The following is a 24,056-nucleotide window of genomic DNA, read 5'->3' on the forward strand; positions in this document are numbered from 1 at the left end:
GTGTAGAGTATAAATATGAATACTGAATAGAGATGTTCACAATGTCTGACGGTTGAGTGTGCATTAACCATAAACTATTTCATTTCATCTCAACCAGCCCCTCTTCATGCCGTTATCAGAATGCAGCTCAGACCGTAGCCTGATGGAATCTGAGCCTGGCAATATTAGAAGCCAAGAATATGATACTTTAGGTTATTGATTTTGCGAGTCTTATGGGCTGGTTGGGCATCTAGAAAATGAGAATATGAGGGAGATAGAAATCTTTATGATTATACTTAAAGGGAGGATTAAGAGAGATAGCTGATGCATGTAAATGGAGTGCTTTATCATTATTGATGATGTGAACATTTTTTTGGTTCTGTTTTGATAGGATTCTGATGGAAAATCACAGCATTCAGGGAAACCAGGTCTGAAAACCGGATCATACGAGATCCGTGTTGCATGTATAATTTCACGACTCATCTAATGATCACTGATCCAGGTCATGAGGTGAAAAATACGAAGAACATCTCTGTTGAGGAGAACAGAGAGTTAGTGGAGGAAGAATGAGCCATACCACCCCAAAAGCCTTTCTCAGTTTCAGCTGACTGCACCAAATAATGGAAAGCAGTGCCTTGATGAATGGCTGGAGAGCAGTCAAGCACACCACTACAGAATAAACTGTAAACGGCAGGCAGGATAAAAAGAAAACAAATAACTCAGAAAATAGTTCATGAAATAGGCGATGCCTCCATTCATTACAAAATGCTAACAATTATACATTTTCATATGAAATTAATTCCAGACAGTTTATCAAACCACAAGTTCACCTCTAGTGCTCAATTCTATGAGGGCTTTTTTTTAGCTGATAGAGATGTTAGAGGGGATGAGCTCCCTTCTGCATGCTAATAAGTCATGGCAACTTCATACATTGCCTGTCAATGACAAAATGCCATATATACGATTCACTTATGTATCCACACTGAAAACTGAATGTCTGACATTGATTTGGTGGACCTGCAATGTAAAGACTGCTTATACTTCTAGGTCTAGGCAACACCTATGAAAACAATTTCAAGAAGAGCATTTTAATCATGCCACTAAAACTAAATGGTAAGATAAAAAAAAATAATGGATGAAAGTCTTACATTCTTGTTTCATGGAAATAGTTGACACATTTAAACGCATACTTTCTTTTTAATGTCTGAGAAATTCTCTTGCAAAGAAAGCAATAATCTCTGATTTACATACACATAAAATTACTTTAATCAACGCAATTTTTCATCTTTTGGAGGGAGATTAAAATTGACCTTGAATCTCAGACAGTCAGTATGTCAAATATGTCATTTATGGAAATAATGACATATTTGACAAACTAGCTGTCTATAATGAATGCTAAATTAAAAATAATTAAAAAAACAAAACAAACCCAAATTGTTTTTTTTACAAATAAATTCATTCTCATTATTTTGTACACAGTAAATGCCGTGAAGCGGAAAAGAGAGAAGTTTGGAAAATAAAATAAAATATCTTGTATTATTACTTACAAGGTATTTAAATGAACAATATACTCTTGAGAACATAGCAATTAATCACTGCAATTGCTGTGACTTGACAAAATTGTAATTAATTGGCTAACTCTAAACTGCGTGGCCTATTTGCCAGCATGTTGGGAGAAAGGGAAGTTGAACATCCGCAGTGTATAAATATTCCATTTAATTAAAACTTGAAGCCTCTTGTGGTGTGCATTCCTTGGTGGAGAGCACAAGAAATAATAGAGCTTGCCATCTCCCAAGTGAAACAAATACAGACAGCTCTGAGTTCCAACTCAGTGTGAAGTTTTGTAAAAGCGTGGCTTACATTTTGTTCTCAACATGCTGTTGGATTCCCTGTGTTACTCCTCTTTTACTTGTGTTGGAATAACTTATCCTCACTTGCCTCAGTCACTTTCTAACACCACAAGAAGTAAAAGACACTTTCACATATGACTCATCCACGAGTTCAGCAGACATAATTCTTCAGAGGTCACATAGATTGTAACACCAACTCCTTTCTCTGTTGTAAATAACTCCAGGACTAATGGTTGTGTACCATATTTAGAAAATCCAGTACAGCCTGCTCTGAAGAAACCGATCCAACCTTACTTACAAAACTAAAGACCTACAGTATACCCATTGCTAAGATTTGTGCTCTTCAATAAACTTATTTCTGAAAGCACTGAAAACATCTTGTTCAAATGTATAAATCCTTTTAAATGAGAGCAGATACAGGTGAAAGGTGGGCTTTTCTGGGAATACTTTAAATAGTTGTGAGACAGAAATATTTGAGTTCTCTATAGGTGACCTGGATTCCTTCACCTCTTTAATTGCATATGGTACACCAAAGCTGAATTCTGGGACCAGTTCTATTGTCATTTCATCATGTGTTACAGTCATACAGATGGATCTTTTTGGTGCTACTACTAGGCAGCTACTGTATGTCTGTTAAACCACATTGGCTGTTTTACACGCTCTGTTCAGTTTGTGTCCTGGACTACACATCTCAGAATATTCAGACAAACTCTGAAAAAACTGAATGCTTTTTCAAAACGACTTATGACCTTCAACATTTCTAATTTTGGTCCAGTGAATTCTTTCTCCAACGAGGGAATCCTGCCAAAATGAAATTGCTCTACTAATGTCGAGAGTCATACATTAATATCTTTTACTGTTATATATTCTTGTCTAATAACTGGCATGCCTTATATCGATGGTCTAAGGATAGAGAATGTTGTATGCTGTACAGAAACCCTTTAAAGGAAAATTACATGAATAAAATGGAATTTTGGCCAGGACTAAGTGAAAGGGCCATATTGGTAACCATCTTTTTAAAATGATGTCAATATTTGATTGATAACTTCTATGGTTAAGGCCTTGCCCTCAGCTATGTCTCTGACCTTTTGCCCCCTCATACATCAGAGTGCAGCTTTAACACCACAGGCAGGGCTCTTGGGAGTGGCTATGTCTGGCTTCAAGATGAAAGATGACTGGAATTCACTGACAGGACACCTAGGCAGTGAGATGTCCTGCCAGACAAGCTCAGACTGCTAATTCAGCATCATCATTTAAAATCACCTCTTCAATTCCATCTGAACAAAAAGGCCTTTTCAAATTCACATTTTAATTATTTTAATTGCTTGTTTGGCAGGCACTTTTGACTTCTGTTAGCAGAAATAGTGATCATTGTATTAGCAGCAATACTACACTGTATAAAACACGGTAAAAGCAACAGTGTGAAGGTCTCCTGTAATGCCACTATGACAATAGCAGATTATGTCAACGGAAATGATTGTAGTTCAATTCATTAATTCCGTTTTTCTTTGGTAATTGCCTCTTAGTGTTTTCCAATAAGGTTATTGAAGAAGGACATGAGAGCGAGCAGAGGGAACTGTGAAAATGTAGACAAGTTCAAATCTGTGAAGCCAATGTTTAAATGGCTCTGAGTTATGCTCAGTTGTCCACTTAAAAAACACCATAGCAGCACATTTCATGATGATTTAATCTGTTATATCCTCACATTGATGCAAACAACAGTATTCTGAAGTTATAATAAAATCCAGGTGAATCTGTTTCAGCCAAAAAGGCCTCTGTGATAAAATCCTTTTTACTTTGCTAAATTGGGAGCTGTAACAGTGGAAAGGTGCTGGGTTTAACTGGCACGGGGTAACGTGGTGAAACTACACAAAACATTGTTTTCACTTTGAAGAAAATCCATCTTTCCACAGTTTTATAAGTTCAACTTTTAGTTGAAACATATTTTAAATCTATTTAAAGGCAAATTCCCAAGACCATGAAATGAAAATTGGCGGCTGTTTTTTTCTCACAGCACAATCCAGGACCATCTACTTAAAACACACCGTTTCATTAGCTTTATTAATGTAATGAAATCACACCTCTTTGTACTGTAAACAGCATTGTTGAAAAACACATCTCCATTGTAATAGTGCCACAGTACTGGTTTTAGTTTTCCCCTGGACTGAACAGCTGATGTTTCTGTCAGCCATCCAAACTGTGCAATTAGTGCAGCTCTAAAACTATTCATGTTTAAACGCAGTATGTTCTTGTAAATAAAATGTTTCTGTTCGGTTATGAACTGATGATGTGGCACCACTTCAATAAGCCTTTGTAAGGTATGCACTGCATGTAAACGCATGTTAGTTACTGAAGGTGGTTAGCATTCCAGAAGTTTGGTATTTTATTTTCAGCTTATTGTCTGAAATAAATACAACCAACTCTTCCAAGGATTCTGTTGCCATTATACACCATTAGCCCGAAATGAGGTTAAGATGTATCACTTGTTATGAACATGTTATGTCAAGTATAGGTCTACTTTGCTCTACATCACTCCTTTGTTGCTTTCAACTTAACAATTACTCACTGACATGGAATTTAAAAAATGAACAAATCCTCGGCAGATCCCCTGAGCCGTACACTTTGATTTAGCATCATTAATAGGGCACTGTGAGACGTGTTACCACCAACAGTGCTAGTCTCAGTTTGTTACTGTATTTTAAAGACTGTTAATATGACTGTCAGCTTTTGTGTGACTTGCTGTGACTTGTGTGATCCTTCTCTTACAGAGAGGCACACCCTGAATAGAGAGACCTGAGTGATTCATAGGAGGTGAGGATCATTTGTACATTAAACTAGTGAAAACTTTCAGAAAGACCCATAATCAGGCCCGAGAGTGTCGGTCTTGGGCTGTCCAGATAATGACTGCCTGTCACATGATTCTACACAGTGGTATTAATATTATTGCTTAGTGCCATTTATCCGGTCTTCCTGCCAACACTAACAACAGTGCTACCTCAAAGGGAGTGAAGAGTCTTAGATTAATGCTGACCCTTCTGTGGAGGACTGCTGAAAATGAATACACACAACTCATCCATTCTGAAACAATTAAACCAGTTCACATAATGGCTCTAGAAATCTACTCAACAAAGCCATTTCTACTCTACTAATACATCTCTCTCTCTGTAGATAAAGAGGTCTTAATGTCTAATTCGTATCATACTTTCATGTGTGATTTAATATAGTACGTGTATATTTGACAACATGTCAAAACAGGAAGAGCTTCTGCTATACATATATAACTTATCTGCTGTTTAGACATTTTTCAGCACATTAATACTCCATACTGTTTGTTACTGGAGTGTGCTAACGCGCTCTTTCAAACATATCATGTAAACAACATGTTCCCTTCACTATAGTCCAAATAAGACTACTTCCGAAAATGTAGGCTAGATGTTGCCAGTATACAGAAGACTAACGCATGCAAACCCCTTATGTGGTTTCTGTCTGTCGCAATTTTAAATAGTCATGAGATTGCAACAGCTTTGTTAGTAGCTGGTACTAATTGCTTATTTATTTGGGGCATATGATGTAATATGTAAAGTTTGTGTGAGTAGGGCAAGAGAGGAAATTATGTGAAAATGACAAAATATCGGTTAAGCAAAACAAGAAAGGAGGATCTGATCAATGCAAAACTCTAGATTTCAACTAAAACATAAAAAGCTTGATACAGTATAGGCCTGAACTACAGTACAGCCATGAATTCAGTCATATTATAAGGTAGAATATACAGAGATGTTGCAAACAGCGTGATGAATCTGACCACACAGGCATTTATATAATATCTGAATATAATATGCTCCCTGACACATTCATTACCTTAAACTGTAAGTGTTGATTAAGGAAATGCTTTGAAAGTGAATGGTTATGAAAGTAGGTAAGAAAGGCTGCTTTCTTTTATCAACTGGCCCATGAAGTATCCCCATCATATCCGATTGTTTTCACCTCGAGTGACCTTTACTGAACATTCTTAAAAGGAGAAAAAATGGCAAAAATATCATGTCATTTATTTCTATGACAAAAAGGTCATATCTGTCACCAAAATCAATCATTGAAGCTGACAGTGTAATTTAAGCCCTATATCGGTTCAACACCAGCAAAGATGCTTCTCGTGTTTATGGCAAACCTGCTGATCTGAGACACTCAATAAGCTGTGCCATTTTAAAAGCTATCAGCCTAGTTGATTGGAGAGATTTAAGTAACTATTTAAGGGCAGCAGCTAATTAGCACTAAATCTAGATCTGATCCATTAACTGCAGCTAATCTTTAAATTACCTGTCCAAAGTGATCCATGTTTGAAAACTACTGGTTCCAACTTAGTCAGCTTTAGATAATGTCACAATTTAAAATCGACAGGGAACATTACAAATTTTACTAAACCGGCCTTCCGATATGCAATTCATTCAGTCATAGAAAATCCATATGTAATTATGGTAAAAGCAAAGGCTGCGATTACTTTTCTCAAGATTAGTAATGTACTCTATGTCACTCACTTTTGCACTCCATTTGCATCAGGCAATAAAGTACATATGCAAAGAGGTTGGAGGAGACATGTCACTTGTGAATGAACATTTTTATTCAGATGCAATGCAGCTGCATACATTTTTGTTATTTTTTATCTCAACTGCTCTTTTCATTCCAGGTGCAAATTTCTCCTGTTGGGTTTTTCCAAATCTCATATGAATCTTTCTTGCATTAAATGTGTTCGTGTGGAATCTTATCAAGACACAGTCAAGCGTATGCATCCTTTATCTGCCCTGGGATTATAGTGGTTTTCTACAATGCTTCCATCAGCTGTAAACAAGAACAGTTCACAGCAGATCAGACGGACACAATGGCAATGTTGCAATGACCTACCACACGACAAGCTCTGCATTGTATTCATAGTCGGCAACGATAGTGTGATCTTAAATGATGCAGTCAGTTGATTGAGCTGTTACAGAGCAGATGAAGCCTGTTAGAGAGGAAATAACCAAGACAAAGTGAGCTGTCTGTCAGCTTTACCCTCCATCAAAAAGGACATTTGGTGCCTGTTACTGAGTAGCACCTGAGCAAAAGTAAACCTCCCTCGACTCAGAGGTGGTACTGAGCGCCGTCCTCCCCTGTGATTTGCCACAGTGGGGGAGGTACGGGGAAGGTAGGGGGTGGACAATCCACAGAACTGACAATAAATATCCCAGCTGGGGGAAACTCTCAGCAGTGTTTTTTTTTTTGCTGTGCAGGAAGTGGGAAGTGGCAATACTTCAGCTTCAGAAAGTGGGTTGCACTGTACTGTCTCCAGGTGAAACAGGAAATATCACGTTCAACTGGCTTTACTTACATGACCAAACATGTGATGTGCCTCAAATGAACTTTGGGATTATGTGTCCCGGTGCTTGTAAACATTCTGCTGAGTACAAAGTCTACATAATGGCAAACAAATGGCAACGGAAACAATAAATGCTCCCAATAGTGATCAATCCAATTCTAGAGGACTAGAGTCCAACATCAGAAATCACAGATTTCTCTCAGGATTAATTAAAATTCAGTGGAACAGAAACTTGATTGTGATTTATGCAACCACAAGCATAGATGTCCTTTACAATGTTGAGGAGACAAAAGTTGGTAATAAGAGTAGTTAACACAAATATAACTTACAAAGACTGTTCCGTGATATATGCATTCATGTTCCATCGCCACAAAACCCGCTGTATAATCAGAAACATGTTTTAGATGTTCAAAAAAACCTTATCACACTGAAAATCCTTGCCCTGTCCTCTTCAAATGTATCATAACCTCTATCACAAATGCTGTTAAATTCACATTCAACCTGCCTGAATGTGCCTTTCATAATGCTTACATAACATAATTGTACTCTATGATTTTAGCTTCATGTTTTACCTCTGCAATATGGTTTACTACGAACAGAGTTGCTGCATTTGTCTCCCATTTGCAGAAAATAAAAGCAAAAAAATTACAAGTTGCCTTGCTACTTCTAGATGAAAGAAATGGGTTTGGGATGGACATGAAATTTTCACTAAGCAATTCAGGGCTCAGCAATTAGTCTTTCTTGCTTGCCAGGGCAAGTAAACTGCCACGTCAGGCTACTAAATCTAGCAACTTACTTGCCCAAGTGGTCAAAATGAAAAACACATATATACATATATTAGGGGTGTAACAATACACGTATTGGTATTGAACAGTTCGGTACGAGGCTCACGGTTCGGTACGAGGCTCACGGTTCGGTACACAAACACTACTCAAAGCTGCATGACTGTAACGACACAAATAGGCTGATGTCATTAATATAGCGTCTCAGAAAGCAACGGCAGTGCAGCGGATCTCTCGCCTCCTCCAAAGATCAGAGAGTGTGACCGTCTTTCACAGAAGCACAACAGCAGCCCACGTGTTAAAGACAAAATAGGAGTTGCTGCAGCTTCCTGTACAGAAATTAATCCATCATTGTTCAAAGTAAAAAAGGAATGTACTTTGTGATTTTTTTGTTTTATGTTTATTTGCTGTATTGAACGGTTCATGTAATATTTTTGTTTTATTCATTGAATTAAAGCTGAAAGTCTACACTTCAACCACATACTGTCTGCTTCCTTTCAAATCCATTGGAGTCGTGTAAAGAGGCAAAATTAGAAAAATTGTGTCACAGTCCAAATACTTATGGCCCTGACTGTAGCTAAAAGGTTAACTTATGTTGTTTTTAAATGTCCTCAATCAATTGATTGATCAATCAATCAATAAACTCAATTTGAATCTTAGTTCCTTCTCATCTCTGTTGAGAGTTCCACATGCACAGTACTGATTGGTCACTTTGCGAAAAAACAGCGGCAGGTGACACACCAAAGTTAATGAGTAAGTGCATCCAGCATTTTAATCAAACAGGAGTCTATGTATGGCGCAGTTTGCCGCAAATTTGAAAGCAAAACCAGTGAAAAAAAAAAGGACAATTAACTTTAGTCTAGTTAATTCATAAACCACTAATTAATAAAACAATTTGTAGAGGGGAAAGTAAATATGGACTTCAAGCACGTAGATTTCAGATCCACTTGCCCGACTGCTTAAGTTAAAAAAAAACATCAACATCGAGTTTACCTTCAATTTACTCTCTCTAAACATTATCTACACTTAAATAAATGATTGTCCTTTTCTCTGCACCGGCACTGGTCAACACATTGCCATAAATCTATAGGCAGGTCTTGCTATATAAATCCAAAGGCATGTTTTTTTCAATTTATTGACAACTGCTAGGATGATCTTTCTCCTGGCTTCTACTGTACGCTTTATTTATTTTTTTCAACAGTTATGCCACAAATTACACTATAATTATTAGCATGCAATAGGAAAGCTGATAAAACCAATTAATCAATATTCAAGACTGATACATGTGGTTATATTCATTATCTTCATCATTATTAATACAAGTTATTAACCGTAATTGGAGCTGAAAGTGCTGTTGAAAAAGGCTTCTCAATGTTGAACGAGATTCCAGAGGTGCAGATGCTGAATGTGTATCTTCTGTTAATTAAAAACTAGCCCCCCAATTACTTCTGTAATTACTAAACCCTGCATTTTGAAAAACTGGGGGAAAAAAGAAAAACTCATTCATGAACAGCAGCAACATCGGCTGTTAATGGGTTTGGTTGAAGTCATGTTCACATAAAACGAACAAAAGAAAAAAAAAAACCCAAACAAACAAAAACACAGGCCTACAATAATGAATGCATAAGCATGTGATTCTGGTTAGTACTGTATGTTGGGAAGCTAGTCATTTCACTGTAACACAGTAGGCTTGTACAATTTCAAACTGGTCAACCGCACAACTTAAGTAAACAAGTCAGAATAATTAGCATATTGGTTGTTTTTTTTGTTTTGTTTTTCACAGAATACCCTTTAGCACAGTGGCATCAATAAGCATACAGGCAGAGCCACTGAGACACTGGGGTATTGATGCTATGATTCTACAATATAATCAGCTGCAGCAAGAACATGCACAATAACAGAAAATTAATATCCAATATGAAAGGAAGAGAAATGGTCTGTGAATCATCAAATATTCTGTAGCAGGATATTTTTTCTCAAATGGTAGAAGTAATTTGTGGGTTGGCAGCAAGAAAGAAAACACCCTAGGTGCTGGATTTCTCCTCTCAGTGCATAATACATCTGAATATGACAATTTATTAGGCACTAGATCATATTCAATGGCAATGGTGTGAATACCCACACCGCCAAATATCAGGACAAAGCATTAATTAGGCTATTGAAGGGCAGCGGTAGAATAAAGAGTATGAGAAGCAGGCTTGTGACCAGAAGGTCTCCAGTTTGAGTGCACAGTATTTCTGGGAAAATATGGGTTGGGAAAGCAAATGAGAAACATTCTCCTCCCTCATCTACCGTTGGTGTCCTTGAACCAGGAACAACCCCCCAGCTGCTCCACTGGAGCTGCACAGTGGCAAAATAGAGAATAAGCATGACTGGGTGAGGCGGGCAGCTCCCTGGTGTGAATGTGTGAATCTATACATATGGGAAGCAGGTTGTATCTGAGAAACAGTGAGCATGTTCAACAAATTTCTCCTGGAGAAATAAAGGTTCAAAAATGCCCAGAAAGCTTTGCTGAAGGCAGCATATGTTAATGCTTCCTGGGCTCTTGGGGGAGATAAAAGGACGATCCACACATTGTTTATTGGGAACTATGTGCAACATAAATCATGTAGCAAGAAAATGGAGGCAATAACTCACCTTTCACTTTGCTTTTTGTCCCAGCCACTGATAGCATGAGGGGGTAAAGCAAGGGAAGAGCAGGTTAGATAGGAAGTACAGTATGAAGAAGTAACATTGATAGCACAGTGATTATTCGCTCAACCCACGCCGACAGGGAGTTCGTAATGTTAGGAATGTGGAAATGTAAGTAGTATAGTCGGTATGTATTCATACCATACCGACTATACCATCATGACATGTCAAATGTTAGAACTTAACATCTATACAACATTGCAAAGAGACAACAAAACACGATTACAATTTAAGCTTAGTCATGAATTATTTTACATCTACAAAACAATTATGCAGATGGTAGAATGTAGTTATTTACACACAAGTCAGGGAAAAAGACACACCAGCTCCAATTCTGCATATTCTTTTACAAGTATTCTCTGATATGACCTAAATGATACGCCCTACTGTATGTGAGAAGTGAACAAACAGTATTACGCAAATAGTAGGTAGCAAACTTAAGCAGAGTGCATGATGCCTGAGGTCATGAAATATGGAACAGTATACCAGGTTATCGTTGACAATGTCTGTTTGGGGCGTGAGGGGGACCTTCATATTCTGCGGAGCCAGTGTTTAGAGGTGTACCGATACCAATAGCAGTTTCTGAAATGGGTGGCAAGTATGTGAGTCTATTCACTGATCCGATATCACATGGCAGCTTGGTAAGAAAATTCCTTTCATCATCACTCAAGAGATAGGTGCTTTGTTTGTCTCCAGTGTCACTGGTTACATAAAGAAAGGTGCTTTACTGTCTTTCAGGTAGAGACACTTAGTTAGATGTAATGAGGACAGAACATTGTTACCAAAGGCTTCAGGCTTAACTATAGATCTGCTAGTAAGATTTTGAAAAGGACTCATTGCATGAACAACAAAATCAGCACTGAATGCTAATCAGAAGTAGAACTGTGTGCCCAACACAAGACAAAGCACCAAACACCATAGACAAGGCCCAGTTTCAGACACGTTTTCCCCCCAACTTAATAAACTACAGCACTATGCCTGTGGTGGTGGAAACACTGTTGAGATAGAAGAGTTAAAGCAATTGCTTTTTAATGCACAAAACTTTGTCAAAAGAGCAAAGGTGCACTGACTTTTTTTTGGCTTCTGTTCACAAGAGGAAACAGCTAACTTGCTAACCTGGTGCTAAGATTATAGTATTGCGTATTTCAAGCAAAAAAAAAAGGAAGACCCCAGGTCACAAGATGACAGGAAGAGGATCAAACAAGGCAACCACCCACCTCAAAGGTGACATGTTTGTGTCTCTGTCTTTGTACACACAAAAAAAAAATCATGGAAACACTATAGATTTACTGAGAAGCCTCTTAAGGAATGCAAGTTTTTACACGTTCACGTTACACGTTCACAGCACACATCAGAAAAAAAGAAAATTGCATTCAAGAACTCACTGCTGGTCTTCCTGCAAGATCTTGAAAGTTTAAGTATATCTGTGGGGTAGGAGGTGATATTAATTTACAGCTCACATCTGATTTATCAGGGAATGTTGATGAGATTTTGCTGGCAGGATCTGTTAAGGTGGTTGGTACATTGTTATTTTTTTAACTGATTTCCATGCGTTTTTTTTTTACATCCTGTCATTCTGCTGTGAGAATAAAGAGAGGATTTTAGCATAATTAGTTTCATGTCATAATATTTTTAAATCTAAATTGGCAAATCTACAATTTAGAAGGCATATAGAAGACATTGCCTGACATATTTTTTTTTCTGCATGTCTTTTGTTACAGTGCATGAAGCCTCTAACAGAGCTGCATATGAAGCAGTACTGGTTTTCCTTGCTTGACCAAGATCTGCACCGACTGGGGGTCATACAGCGCTGTTTCCTGTGGACGCGGAGGTTGGACTGACAAGAGCACTTCTTGGCTCCTCGAGAAACAAGCTCGTCTTGTAGTATTTACCTCTCTTCTACCTCCGGTCTACAATGGATTGTGTGCCGACACATCCTGTCTATAATTGGAAGTGTCTAACAACTAGCAGGACCCCGTTCCCTTCCAGCTGGTGGTGCTGGTGACACTGTTCACACTATGAACACTTAATTCGTTTCTGTTGTTGTCAAGGATTATTTTTGGCTTCTTACCATCTTTCTGCTGTTCGAAGTTGCATCTGTATTCAACATGCTCATCAATGCTGCATTCATGCGTTTCTCCGCTGAACTGCTCAGCATCCATCATAACAATGATGACATGTTTGCAGAGATGGCTATTTGAGAGGCAAGGCTCTGTGTGTGTCTGTGTGTTTGGGGGTTTACATGTTGGTACCTTCAGTATTACGTACACTGAGGCTCAAAGATTGTCCTGCAATCTGCCCTTTTTCTCAGTCACTAGCCCCCACAGGGCCAATTCTACACATTAAATATCTTTGCATTTCTTTACAGCAAGGCCAAACATTCAAAGAAAAGAATATATAAATAGACGTCATGTTGCTCATACAATACCCATAACTGGTGAAATCAAGCCTTGTGGAAAAAGTAGTATTTCTGACTAAATATAGGTCAGTGATGAATATGAAGTCTGCAGAAAGGACAAAATGTTTATCTACAAAAATGGGTCATTTCTTAGTGATCCTTGAACAATGTCCTATCTGATGAAGAAACTGGGAAGACTTTACAAGTAACAAATGCCATTCTATTATATAAAGGAGAATGTATTGTTTTTTGACACTCGTTAATCTTTCTGTATGCTCCCAAGCCTGCGCCTCTTCCTATTTTCTCCTTACATGGAAGTTATTAATCTCTGACTCCCTCAAAATTGAATAGTGTTGACAAAGTCAGACACCATGATAAGATTCTCCTTGCTGTGAACTGGAAATGTTTGCAAGCACATGGCAAGCATATCAATATATTCTATCTGAAAAGTACAACACGTTGACATTCCTAAGAGGACGTTCACTGAAAATCAATAGCATGGCACAAAGCAACACACTTCTCTGTAAGAATGTCAATGTGTTTAACACATTTATCGCATGGTTAAATGCATGAGTGCATTAAATAAATCCAACACTGCGTAGAAATACTGTAAACACCTTGCTGTTTGTGTTCATATGATTACCTGACCTGAATACAGTAAGTTAATGCTTTAACAGGGTCTTAGATATCTTCTTATTTGTAATGACTCTCAGAAAGCAATATCATCAACCTGAAAGGACTTTGAATAGGAGCATTCTAATCAACAACATTAAAATATTTGTGACTCGGAGGCAGTGCAAGGGTGAAACTGGTGACATTGATTCAGTTAGTAGCTTGGCCAGGCAACATGTGGAGAGCAGTTGCTAATTTATACTCCTCAACATTGTTTATCACTTAAAACCTCCTACAGATTTTTGTAGCTATGCAACGTTCTGTGAACAATTAGTGCTGAATGCTAAACAATCCTCATTAGATGATTTATAACTGTGTCACTGTAGGTTATGAAAGTGTAATGATAGGTGCTACGATGGTGTATTTCAGTTGTTTTTTCACTGCAGCAATGACCCTGTACCTTAATGCCCACCACTAAACTTTAGAACAGTAAACTGTAAAACGCGAAGGATTATTTTGCTGTACAATCCATTCATTTGCTTCATGGAACACAGTGCATCATTACTGATTAGTTAAGTTGGAATGAGTAATATACTCAGATAAACAAGTTTTCTTTGAAAAATTCTGCTTCACTGCCTCATCAATGAGACTCAGAAATGCCTAGTGACCAGAATATGAAACATTTTGGTTAAAAAAAATAACTGTTGAAATAGCATGATAGTTTATATGCCCAGATATGATGCCAGATATCATACCTCAAATAATCTCACTTAGTGATCAACAAATGGACAATGGAAAACATTACACAACCCAATACAACAGACTGGTTAACAAAAAAAAAGCTTACCTTGCTTTGCTAACAACCTCAGTAAAGACATGGAGATGTCGTTGATACAAAATGGGAAAAAAAACAAAAAACATGTACAGGATAAACAAGGATCCCACACCAGACGGATGAGTGCAATATGTGCCGGAACAAAACAATGAAATGGATAATAGCATGTCAATGATAATGAGATAAGATATCAATGAGAGACACAGCAGCACAACGAGGCAGAAAGATGGGACTTTGGCCAGTTTGGCCACCAGAGGCACATATTTGGAACAGTAAGTCAGTCTGCTTGTTAGCTGTATTTGCATTTTGTTAGGCTCAACATGCAACAGAATGAAGTCCATTCATTAGGTCTGTCATTTCTGAAGTGGGGACGCAGGCCTGTAACAAAGCAATATTGGCTGGTCCCTGTGGTGATTAGTTTAACCGACCACTGAGAGGTTTGTCCTCTAACACAGTGAGAGCCAGCCTCAGTCCCTCAGCTGGCCATCACAGGGGTCACTGCTCTCCCTCTGCCAGTGTCACACAACAAACTCTCCTGGGACAACGCGCCTGTAAGTAACCCTTTGACAGGGAAGTACTTCATCATATTCAGTTCACACACACACACACACACACACACACACACACACACACACACACACACACACACACACACACACACACACGTGGCATCACAAGGCAGTTTAAATAGCTGCTCGGGACAGCTGTGCATGTTGGTGGCCCTTAAACAGCAGCAGGTAACAAACATGTTGGGCTTCAAAGAGCAAAGATCTTGTGAGAAAACATCAGAATTTCTCTCTCTCTCTCTCTCTCTCTCTCTCTTAATCATATGGTTTAGGGCTGCAAAACAATTATTTTTTGTATCTATTAATCTGTAATTGTTTTAATCACTATATACAATTCATAAAAATGCACATCACAAATCCTTAAACATTTAATTAATTAACTAATCTTTCCAGAATTAGTTTGATGCTTCACTTCTTATAAAACCATTAACCAAGATTTCCAACAGTTATGGTACACTAGGATTTGATTTGAGCAAATATGGATAATCTGTAACACTTTAATTTAAAGCAATTTAAGTGTTGCAAATCCAGTTCATGATACATACTTTTAGGAGACTAACACAGTATTTTGTAGAATATCTGCCCTTGTGTAGAGCTCTTGATTGAAAAATATGCTTTTTTTGTGTGTGGGAGGATTTAATCACAATAGAGCAACACAAAGCTGTGTTTGTTAATGGAAGTAAAAACTTTGGACGTGCAATATAATCAACATGAGGTGAAACAGCTAGCAAAGTTCAACAGATGTAATATCCTCTCACCTGTGTTCAGAGTTCTGTGAATAATTTAGTGTTTTAGTGGATTATCGATGAGGTTGAGCTGTAAGAAATGGTCATGCCTCCAGCTTTTTATAGGAATAATACCAAATGAATAATCCGATTAAAAGTGCCAACTCCTCCACAAACAGCAACAACTCCCTTCAGAGTAACACAAGCATGCTCTCCTCTCTCCTGGCAGCATCTGCTGCTGCAGAAACTTGCATCTCTGCTGCTGGTCCAATGAAAATACTACAATTCAAACACACTTCTAGAGCACTTTGAAAGGTAGCATTGCAGGCACACATATGGCACCTCCCGACAACGCCCTAAACCAATTCCTTCTTCAATTTTCTCCTCTTGTCTCTGCTGTGTTTCTATCGGAGCACTTTATGTAACGAAAGCCTGCGAGTGTCCCTCCAGTTAGAGCAACACAAACATGGCAAGGCGAGCCAGAGTAATTGAGAAAACCTGTTTTCACTCTACTGTGTCATGTGAGAGCCACTGTGTGGAGAATAAGAACTATTCATCTTTTCACATCACACTGGTATTTGTAAAAATAAATGAAATATACAATCCTTGTACACGTAATGGAGAATGTCAGTAAAACCTGAACTGCACTGAGATCCAGACACAAGGTTTACTTTCCGAATTTTCTTCAACTGGTTTGCTGGTATCAAGTGTGATTTTAAAACAACTGAATCACTTACTGGTACTTCTATAAAATACAGTAATACTTACTGCAATGTAAAGAAAATGAATACAAAAGTGATGTCAAAACTACTTTTTCACTTGTTAAACCACACCAAGTCTGTCTTATAACAAAAATAGTTATTTTGTCAAAGTCTGACAAAATGCAAACTTGCACAATGCACAGTGTAACAGACATTCTGGATACACAGAAAGGTAATTTCAAGAGGCTCATTTGAACTAATTACAAATATGAAGGCAAGGGGGAATTTCCAGAGGGGTTACAACCACACATGTAGACAAAAAGTGAGGTATAATATGATATCTTTTATATATTTGGGGCATGATCCCTGCCCTCTTTTACCCTTATCACAAGAGACCCATACTAGACAGCTATCACAGGTTAATATTGTTTCTTAATTCATGATCATAGTTTTGAAGTGGTAGCTTCTATGCAGCCATTAATCAAACTGGTAAGAGCAGGAGTATAGCTTTCAGACTGCCATGATGTAGTGAACTGCGTTGCCAATTACTTTGCTTCTCTTTTTGCATTCTTCCACACCACTCTGCCCATAGCAGCCTTGAACTTTACCATGGCACGTAAATGGTTTTGCCTGAAGCAACAACAAAGATTTGATTGAAGATTTACCATTTCGATAGCTCATTCGACAAAACATTGACTTTTTTCGACAGTGGTTGTAATAAGATGTTTTCGTTGCAGAAACATGAATTCAGACTTGCAAGTTAATATGAAAATAAACCATCTTGCTTCTGTCTGGTGGGGGGGGGGGGGGGGGGGGGGGGTTGGGGTTAAGATGAGTATGCTTTAGGACTGAAAAGCTTTAACACGCACTGTTTTATGGTTTTTTCCCCAAAGAGGAAAGGCAGGCATGTGTACAGTAATCAAGGTCTGCCACAAGGATACGGAGGAGCTAGTGGAAACAAGTAGCCAGCTATAGGGGGTCTGCAAAGACCTTATAAAGGACAATAATCTATGTTTTATGGGGCCAAACCAATCAGATATTAGTAAAACATGTTATTTCGATGTTGCATTTTTACGACTGGATGAATCAACGAGGACAAATAATGTACTTCTTATTTTTGAAACTTGGAGTGAAGGGAAGATACTTAGTGTTGGTGGGGCTGCAGGAGCATTGCCCAAACAATTGTAGTGTGCAGCAGAAATCTTCTAATAGCATGTGTACAGGTATGCTATACAATGAAACCCGGTGGTAGTCACAATAAGGGAAACACACCGCAACAAAGACAACCACAGTGCCTGCAGGTCCTCTATCACTCAGCATTACCTGCAAGATGGTTTGTGGTGTGCACACCACGGGGTGCATGACACCATGCCATGAGGCTACGCTTCAGTCCAGCTGAGCTGTATTTGATATAAACTGAGATTTTTTTAAAGTGATTTTGGAGTATCCGTTGCTACTCATCGCTCTACTAGAAATCAAATTTTCTTGTGTTACAGAAAATTGCTTGACATTATGTGGCTGCACCAATGCCTTGCAGAGGCCCCGTGCATGCAGATGAGGGTCCCCGCTTAAGGCAATCCAAGACTCAAACCTCCGAAGTCTTTATCTGCCAACCCCCGGGATAATGGCACACACACCACTACTCTCCTCTAGCATGATAGTGACACTGTCAGACTTCATATAGCACACAAGGGAAATGCATAATTCCAAACTCCCATTTTAAAATCAACATGGAACAAAAAAGTTGGGAACAAGGTTTAGATGAGAAACCCATTATACTGACATTTTCATGTTTGATTTGATAAAACAATAATATTCCAATCGTTTCTGAGATGAGAATTTGTATTGTTTTCCACTACACTATTCACCCGATTTATACTTTGACTAAAGTGCTGCACAGTTGGGATGCAAAAGATTGCTTAAGTTAATGCAGTCTGAATTGGATTAAATGGCATTATTCAGGGCGATTTCCAGTATTTGCTGAAAGTACAATATTTTAATGTTGCAAAAATGATGCTCAATGACTATATTTAGACAAAAAGTGTGTTGTGTCAGAAGGAATTGGTGCCCCGGGATACATTTATGTTCAAAATGTAACCTAGTATTTAGGAAAGCAATCTTAAGAGAAAAGTGATGAACAGGGAGTGACAAGTGCAAAAAAAAAAGCTGTACTTTGCTGTATTACATCTTCTCATCACTTTGTGCTGTTCAGAGGAATACAATACGTGTTTACAGTTGTCTTGCTGTGAGTGCAAGTCAGTTTTGGATATATTATTTGCAGGTTTACATGAAGTTAAAACCCTGCGTGACGCCTTGCAGTTAGTTTGGGCCCAGTTCCAGATATTTTGCCCCGTAATGTGAAAATGTTTAAAAGGTAAAATAGACTCTCCGCCCTTGTTCTTTTTAAGCAAAATAGGATTTCAAGCTGTGAAACACAGATAATGCTGTTCACTTGGAGCAAATACATGTCACATCTATTGAATGAAGTGTTTCTTGCCAGGTAAAAATTAGTTTGGACGCTATTTATGGAAATGGTGTTGGGTGAAGCTAAATGCATAATTGAATGAACTGTTGGGTCAAGTGTGTTCATTTTGATTCGTCACTGGTCCGTCATGTCAGGCCTCCGTTCACGTCTCCTGCCTCGGAAGGTAGAAAAACAGGGGGTCTCAAGGTCATTACATGCAAGAAAACGGAAAGAGCCGGTTGCCAATGGTGGCAAACCCTTCAACTAAATGTAATTCATACAAATGTTGTGTGGCGAAACAGTGGATAATGCTATGTCAAAACGTAACCACATGTGAGGCGTACTTGCACACACTCACTTCATCACTCTCCTGACAGATCAGTCCCTTATCTTTCAAAACACACTCACAGTGGTGTTCCATGTCCCAGTGATGGAATTCTAAAGGTCAACCTCTGGAGAGTACTTTCGGCCGCAAAGATAATCCACTTTGATGAATCTGTTCACATTCTCAAAGTGTCATCCTTAAAGCCTTTTGAAGTCATCGACTTCCACCTTGATATGAAATAGATGCTTCATAAATCACCTCGGCTCGCAAACAACGTCGCGCTTTATTACACATCAGAATTGAAAACTTGTTGAGAATGAAAACATGACGTGTTGGAAATGTTACAATGAGGGGCACTTAACACTCAATAGTTCAAGAACAAAAAATAACCACTGCAGTGACTTTGTTTTTTGGCATTGACAATACAATTTTCTATGAAACAACAGGACAGTCATATTAAAATGTAAAGTTGCTCATGTTTTATGCTCATCTTGAGAGGTTTTATTGGCAAAGGGCATGAGTATATGATGAATGTTTTTTTTTTAAGCATGCACTTACAAAGTTGTTTTTATTTCTATACATTTGTTTACTTTAGATTTTTTTCTGTTAAATCAGGAACAGCCTTCTTTTTTAATGATATTCTCATTTCAGTGTTCTCTTAGTCGCAGGAGTATTTTTTAAGAAACTATTTTCTGTCACTCTTGGGATGGATAGGAGGAGTTTGAGATCAGGGGAAGGGGAAGTGATTTCCATATACTCTATATAATGAGGAGGGACCGTCAGTGTGGTTGACCTCCACTGATGCCACATTTACTTTTTTCATGGAGGAATAGCTCATGATCACCAACTCCATGTCCCACTTTCTATATGACAGCACAGGTGAGCTGCAAACAAGAAGGTTGCACCAACGGTAAGGTTTCCTGGTGAATTTTCATGTAATTGTGCCCCATGGAACACTGTTAACCGTTTTAGTTTTGCTAGTTGAAAAGTAGCTAACTTCTGTAAACCAGCCGATGGAATTTCAATCAAGAACCATCATTGCTGAATTCTTGCAGAAATTTATTTTGACTGTAAGGCACACTGTCACAAAGGCTCTACCATACTCGGGGCCACAGTGCCCTTTGTCAAAATACAAAGCTAGCTTTTTGATAGTGGACCTAGCTGATGCAGATGCAAACTACTGCTTCCAAGTCAGTGATGTTTGGGTGCCTGTTGCAAGGGGAGTGATTCTGGTAAACTCTGTGAATCCGCCTTTGGACAGGAACTCCAGCAGGGCTTCCTGGAAATTTCACCGACCACCCTTATTTATGGAGCATAACCGCTGGATTCCATTCATCGTCAGTAATGAGGCCTTCATCTTTTGGGTTAACCTGCTGAAGCCCAACTCAAAACAGCAGCTTTCAAAATCCCATTGCATTTTAAAACACCGACTATCCAGGACAAGAGTGACTCAACTTTTGGGATATTGACAACATAATGGAGTACTTATGAAGAGTGCTTGGTCTGCACCCTCCAAATTGCAAATCTGCATAAAGGCCACATATTGTCATAAACTACCCCAGGAGACCAGCATGAGAGCCTCCTGGAAAGGAGCAAGGCAGGTGGTAACCTGTCCAATGCAGGTGCCAACTGAACCACCAGGCAGGTGCTCGAGGCGAGAGGGAAGCTGACCAGGAGCAGTGCAATAAAATCCCCCACAGTTGCTGCAGTAAGTTTCTACACAGAGGCCCTTTATGGACTATAGGCGTCATTGTAATGGAGCAATTCCAAATTCTTATTAATATTCTTATCACATTTTCTCTGTGTTTTATTTTCAAGGAATGGGTACAAAACACAAGCAGAGGAAAACAAATTATTCGGCTACATTAATCTCTTATCTCTCCTTCATATCCTTAATCTCTACTCTGAGCTCTCTGCTCTCCAGGTCCTAAAGAACAAATGTGCACAAAGTCACAAACCAAATCATTTGCTGTGAGATAACAGATCATGATGACGATACCTCATAGGTAATATATAATCATTAACTGTCATCCTGAGTCGTAAAATTAACCTGTTCTGTGAAAATCAAACTCCAGAACTTCAAATATCTGAAATATGATACCACATAGAATTATAGAAAATTAAAAACCACTACACACAAGTGTAATAATGCCACGCATTACACAAAAATGAATACATTGGTGAAGAGTGGCAATTTTGTTAAACGGCATAAGCAAATCACAAAGGCTTGTGGCCAAACGAGACCTACGGACTGTGGTATTTATCAACTGCTTTACCTTATCTGATAGAATAGTACTTTACTCATTGTTATTGTTAGTAAAGCCTTTGAAGGCAATGAGGCGAGGTAAAACTTAAAACCTTGTTGAAACTGACTAATTTATGACAAAACTAGTCTCTCATTGTGAGTGGCAGGAGGTTAAGTCACCGGGGCTGTGGCAGTGGTGACGGGGAGGTTATAGACAGAATAGGCACTCAAAAGAAAAACACACAAAGATATGCATAAGATATGTTAGAAACTGTATTTTTAGGACAAAATTCAGATTTTGTAAGGTAAAAAGAGTTTAAGATTTGGCATCCAGATTTTGGCAAACAGTCCATCTCCATCATTCGCCTCATCTTGTGCCTGTTTGGAGTCCCTTCAAAAGCTGCTGCTGGAGGAAATTAAGGGGCTAGTTGGATCCATGTTACCTGGCTAAAACAAGATTCAGCTGCAGCTGAACCAGTGGGCGGCCAGAGGACTGTGGCAATAGAAAGAGAAACAGGGTCCATGATAGTGATGGATGTCTATCCTCTGAGCAACATCATTAAAGTTAATTCAAGTAAAAATGTATTTAGCCTAATATCACAGAAATGTCTCTTGTCTACATATAAGACACATTTTTCAAACAATGCTGCGTGATTGGACACATTACTTCATCACATACTGCATCATAACCGGCTACACAGCTATCTACACTCACTCAGCGAACAATTACTGTTTAACACCTGCAGCTCTGGAAGCAATTCAAGATTTCTTTAAATTATATAGCTCGTGGATGAAATTCCTCTGACTGGTTTAATGGTAGTTACAGTACCAATGGGCTACCTTCATCGATCTACAAAATGTACAGTCAACTTACCTGGGAAGTCCATGTTTGCCATAAACTTTTACTTTGAGCTTTTGACATGTGAAATGATTATTAGCTTTCCTTTTAAGGAAAAAAGGCACGGCCTCAGAGTGTGTGGCAGGTTATACTGACACACCCTCCTCATTATAGAGATTATATGGAAATCAAACTCACTGAAAGAACAAAAACACAGGAGACATTGAAAAAGATCAAAACCCTGTCACTAAAAAAGACATTGACAATGCAAAAAAATGAAGCAATAGAATACCATTGTAAGTGCATGCTCAAAAACTCAGCGAGTATTCCAAGTTCATATTTTTCTATGTCTGTGTCAAGTGTTTCAGTTTTTCAGTTTTCAGTTTTGATGAATGTTTTGATTTCAATGGCAGCATCCTGTTGTTTAATGCCATTTTATTTTCAATGCCAAATATGTGTCACTGTTCAGGTCTGCCTATTTACTTCACATATCGACAATGATGTTTGGTGTGAGATAGTCAAACGTAGATGCTATTTTAAGGTATTTTCTCCAGTGCATCTGCGCCTCTGCATTTGTGTGCTGATACTTCTTATAAAGCAGTGCTACAATGCAGTGAACTGCAATTATGGAGGAGAAAATCTATAAGAAAACAACAAAAAAAGGTTTTGTCATCAGCCCTTTATAATCAAATCCTTATTGGCTCTGGCTTTCTCTTAAAACCACAAACTCTACCTGTTTTTTCATTCCTAATGAAAGCCAAAGGGGAAAAACGATGCCAATGAGACAATCAAGGTTTTCTGGATGTTGTTTAAAGGAATTTTGGGAGGCAAGAAATCATCGATGGGTCAGAAATAAACAAGGCAGGTTTAGGGAAAGTGTGTGGGTGATGCTCAAACAAAGTCCACCTGCGGATATTCTTCAGGTATTGTAAAGTTGCTACTTGTAGCATACATAACATATTTAATCTGTATGCATCACATTCGCATTCATTTTGACACAATTTTCCAAAATTAAATGATGGCTCAGATGACCATCAGGCCCCATCACGTACCAGTGATGCTGTCTCAGTGTCTCTGAATTAAGACATTTCTAACAAACCATGTTTCTTCTGATGATGCTGCTCAATGCCATCACAACAAATGAACCTGGTGAAACTAATAGCTCCATTCATGTCAATGCTTTACAGCATTAGGCTAAGTAATGCAATTAACAGCTACTGTGACCCCAGTCTCACATCCATTAGTTATGCTTATGGTGCGACCATCTATTTTGATATTATTCTAATTGAATGTTACAGCGCAATATTTCCATAAGTTATTGATGAACAAAATGTATGCTAAGTGAGCAGTGAGTGCAAACGCCTTCCCCTGGACTGGTGAAGGTACTGCATGGGTCAGGGAGTTTGGTCAGGGAGTTTGCACAAATCTGGGAAAGATGCCAACATTAATATATTTAGAAGTGATCGCTAAAGAATATTTAAAAGTTCATATTTTAAAAAATCAAACTGCTCAGTGTACTGTCCTATGATTTTATAAGGTCAACAATAAGGCAGTATAGCTGTTTTATTCTCTCGTGCTTTCGTGGCAGTCTTTGGACATAATTTGTCTGACATTTTGTTGACGACCTGAAGAGTATTTTGGAGTTCATGCCTGAATATTTCCTGCTGAGTGCCTTTTGGGATATGCATGTAATCGTTC

This window comes from Anarhichas minor, unplaced genomic scaffold (genome assembly GCF_050575085.1).
Source record: "Anarhichas minor isolate MPS153535 unplaced genomic scaffold, ASM5057508v1 ptg000026l, whole genome shotgun sequence".
Lineage (NCBI taxonomy): Eukaryota > Metazoa > Chordata > Actinopteri > Perciformes > Anarhichadidae > Anarhichas > Anarhichas minor.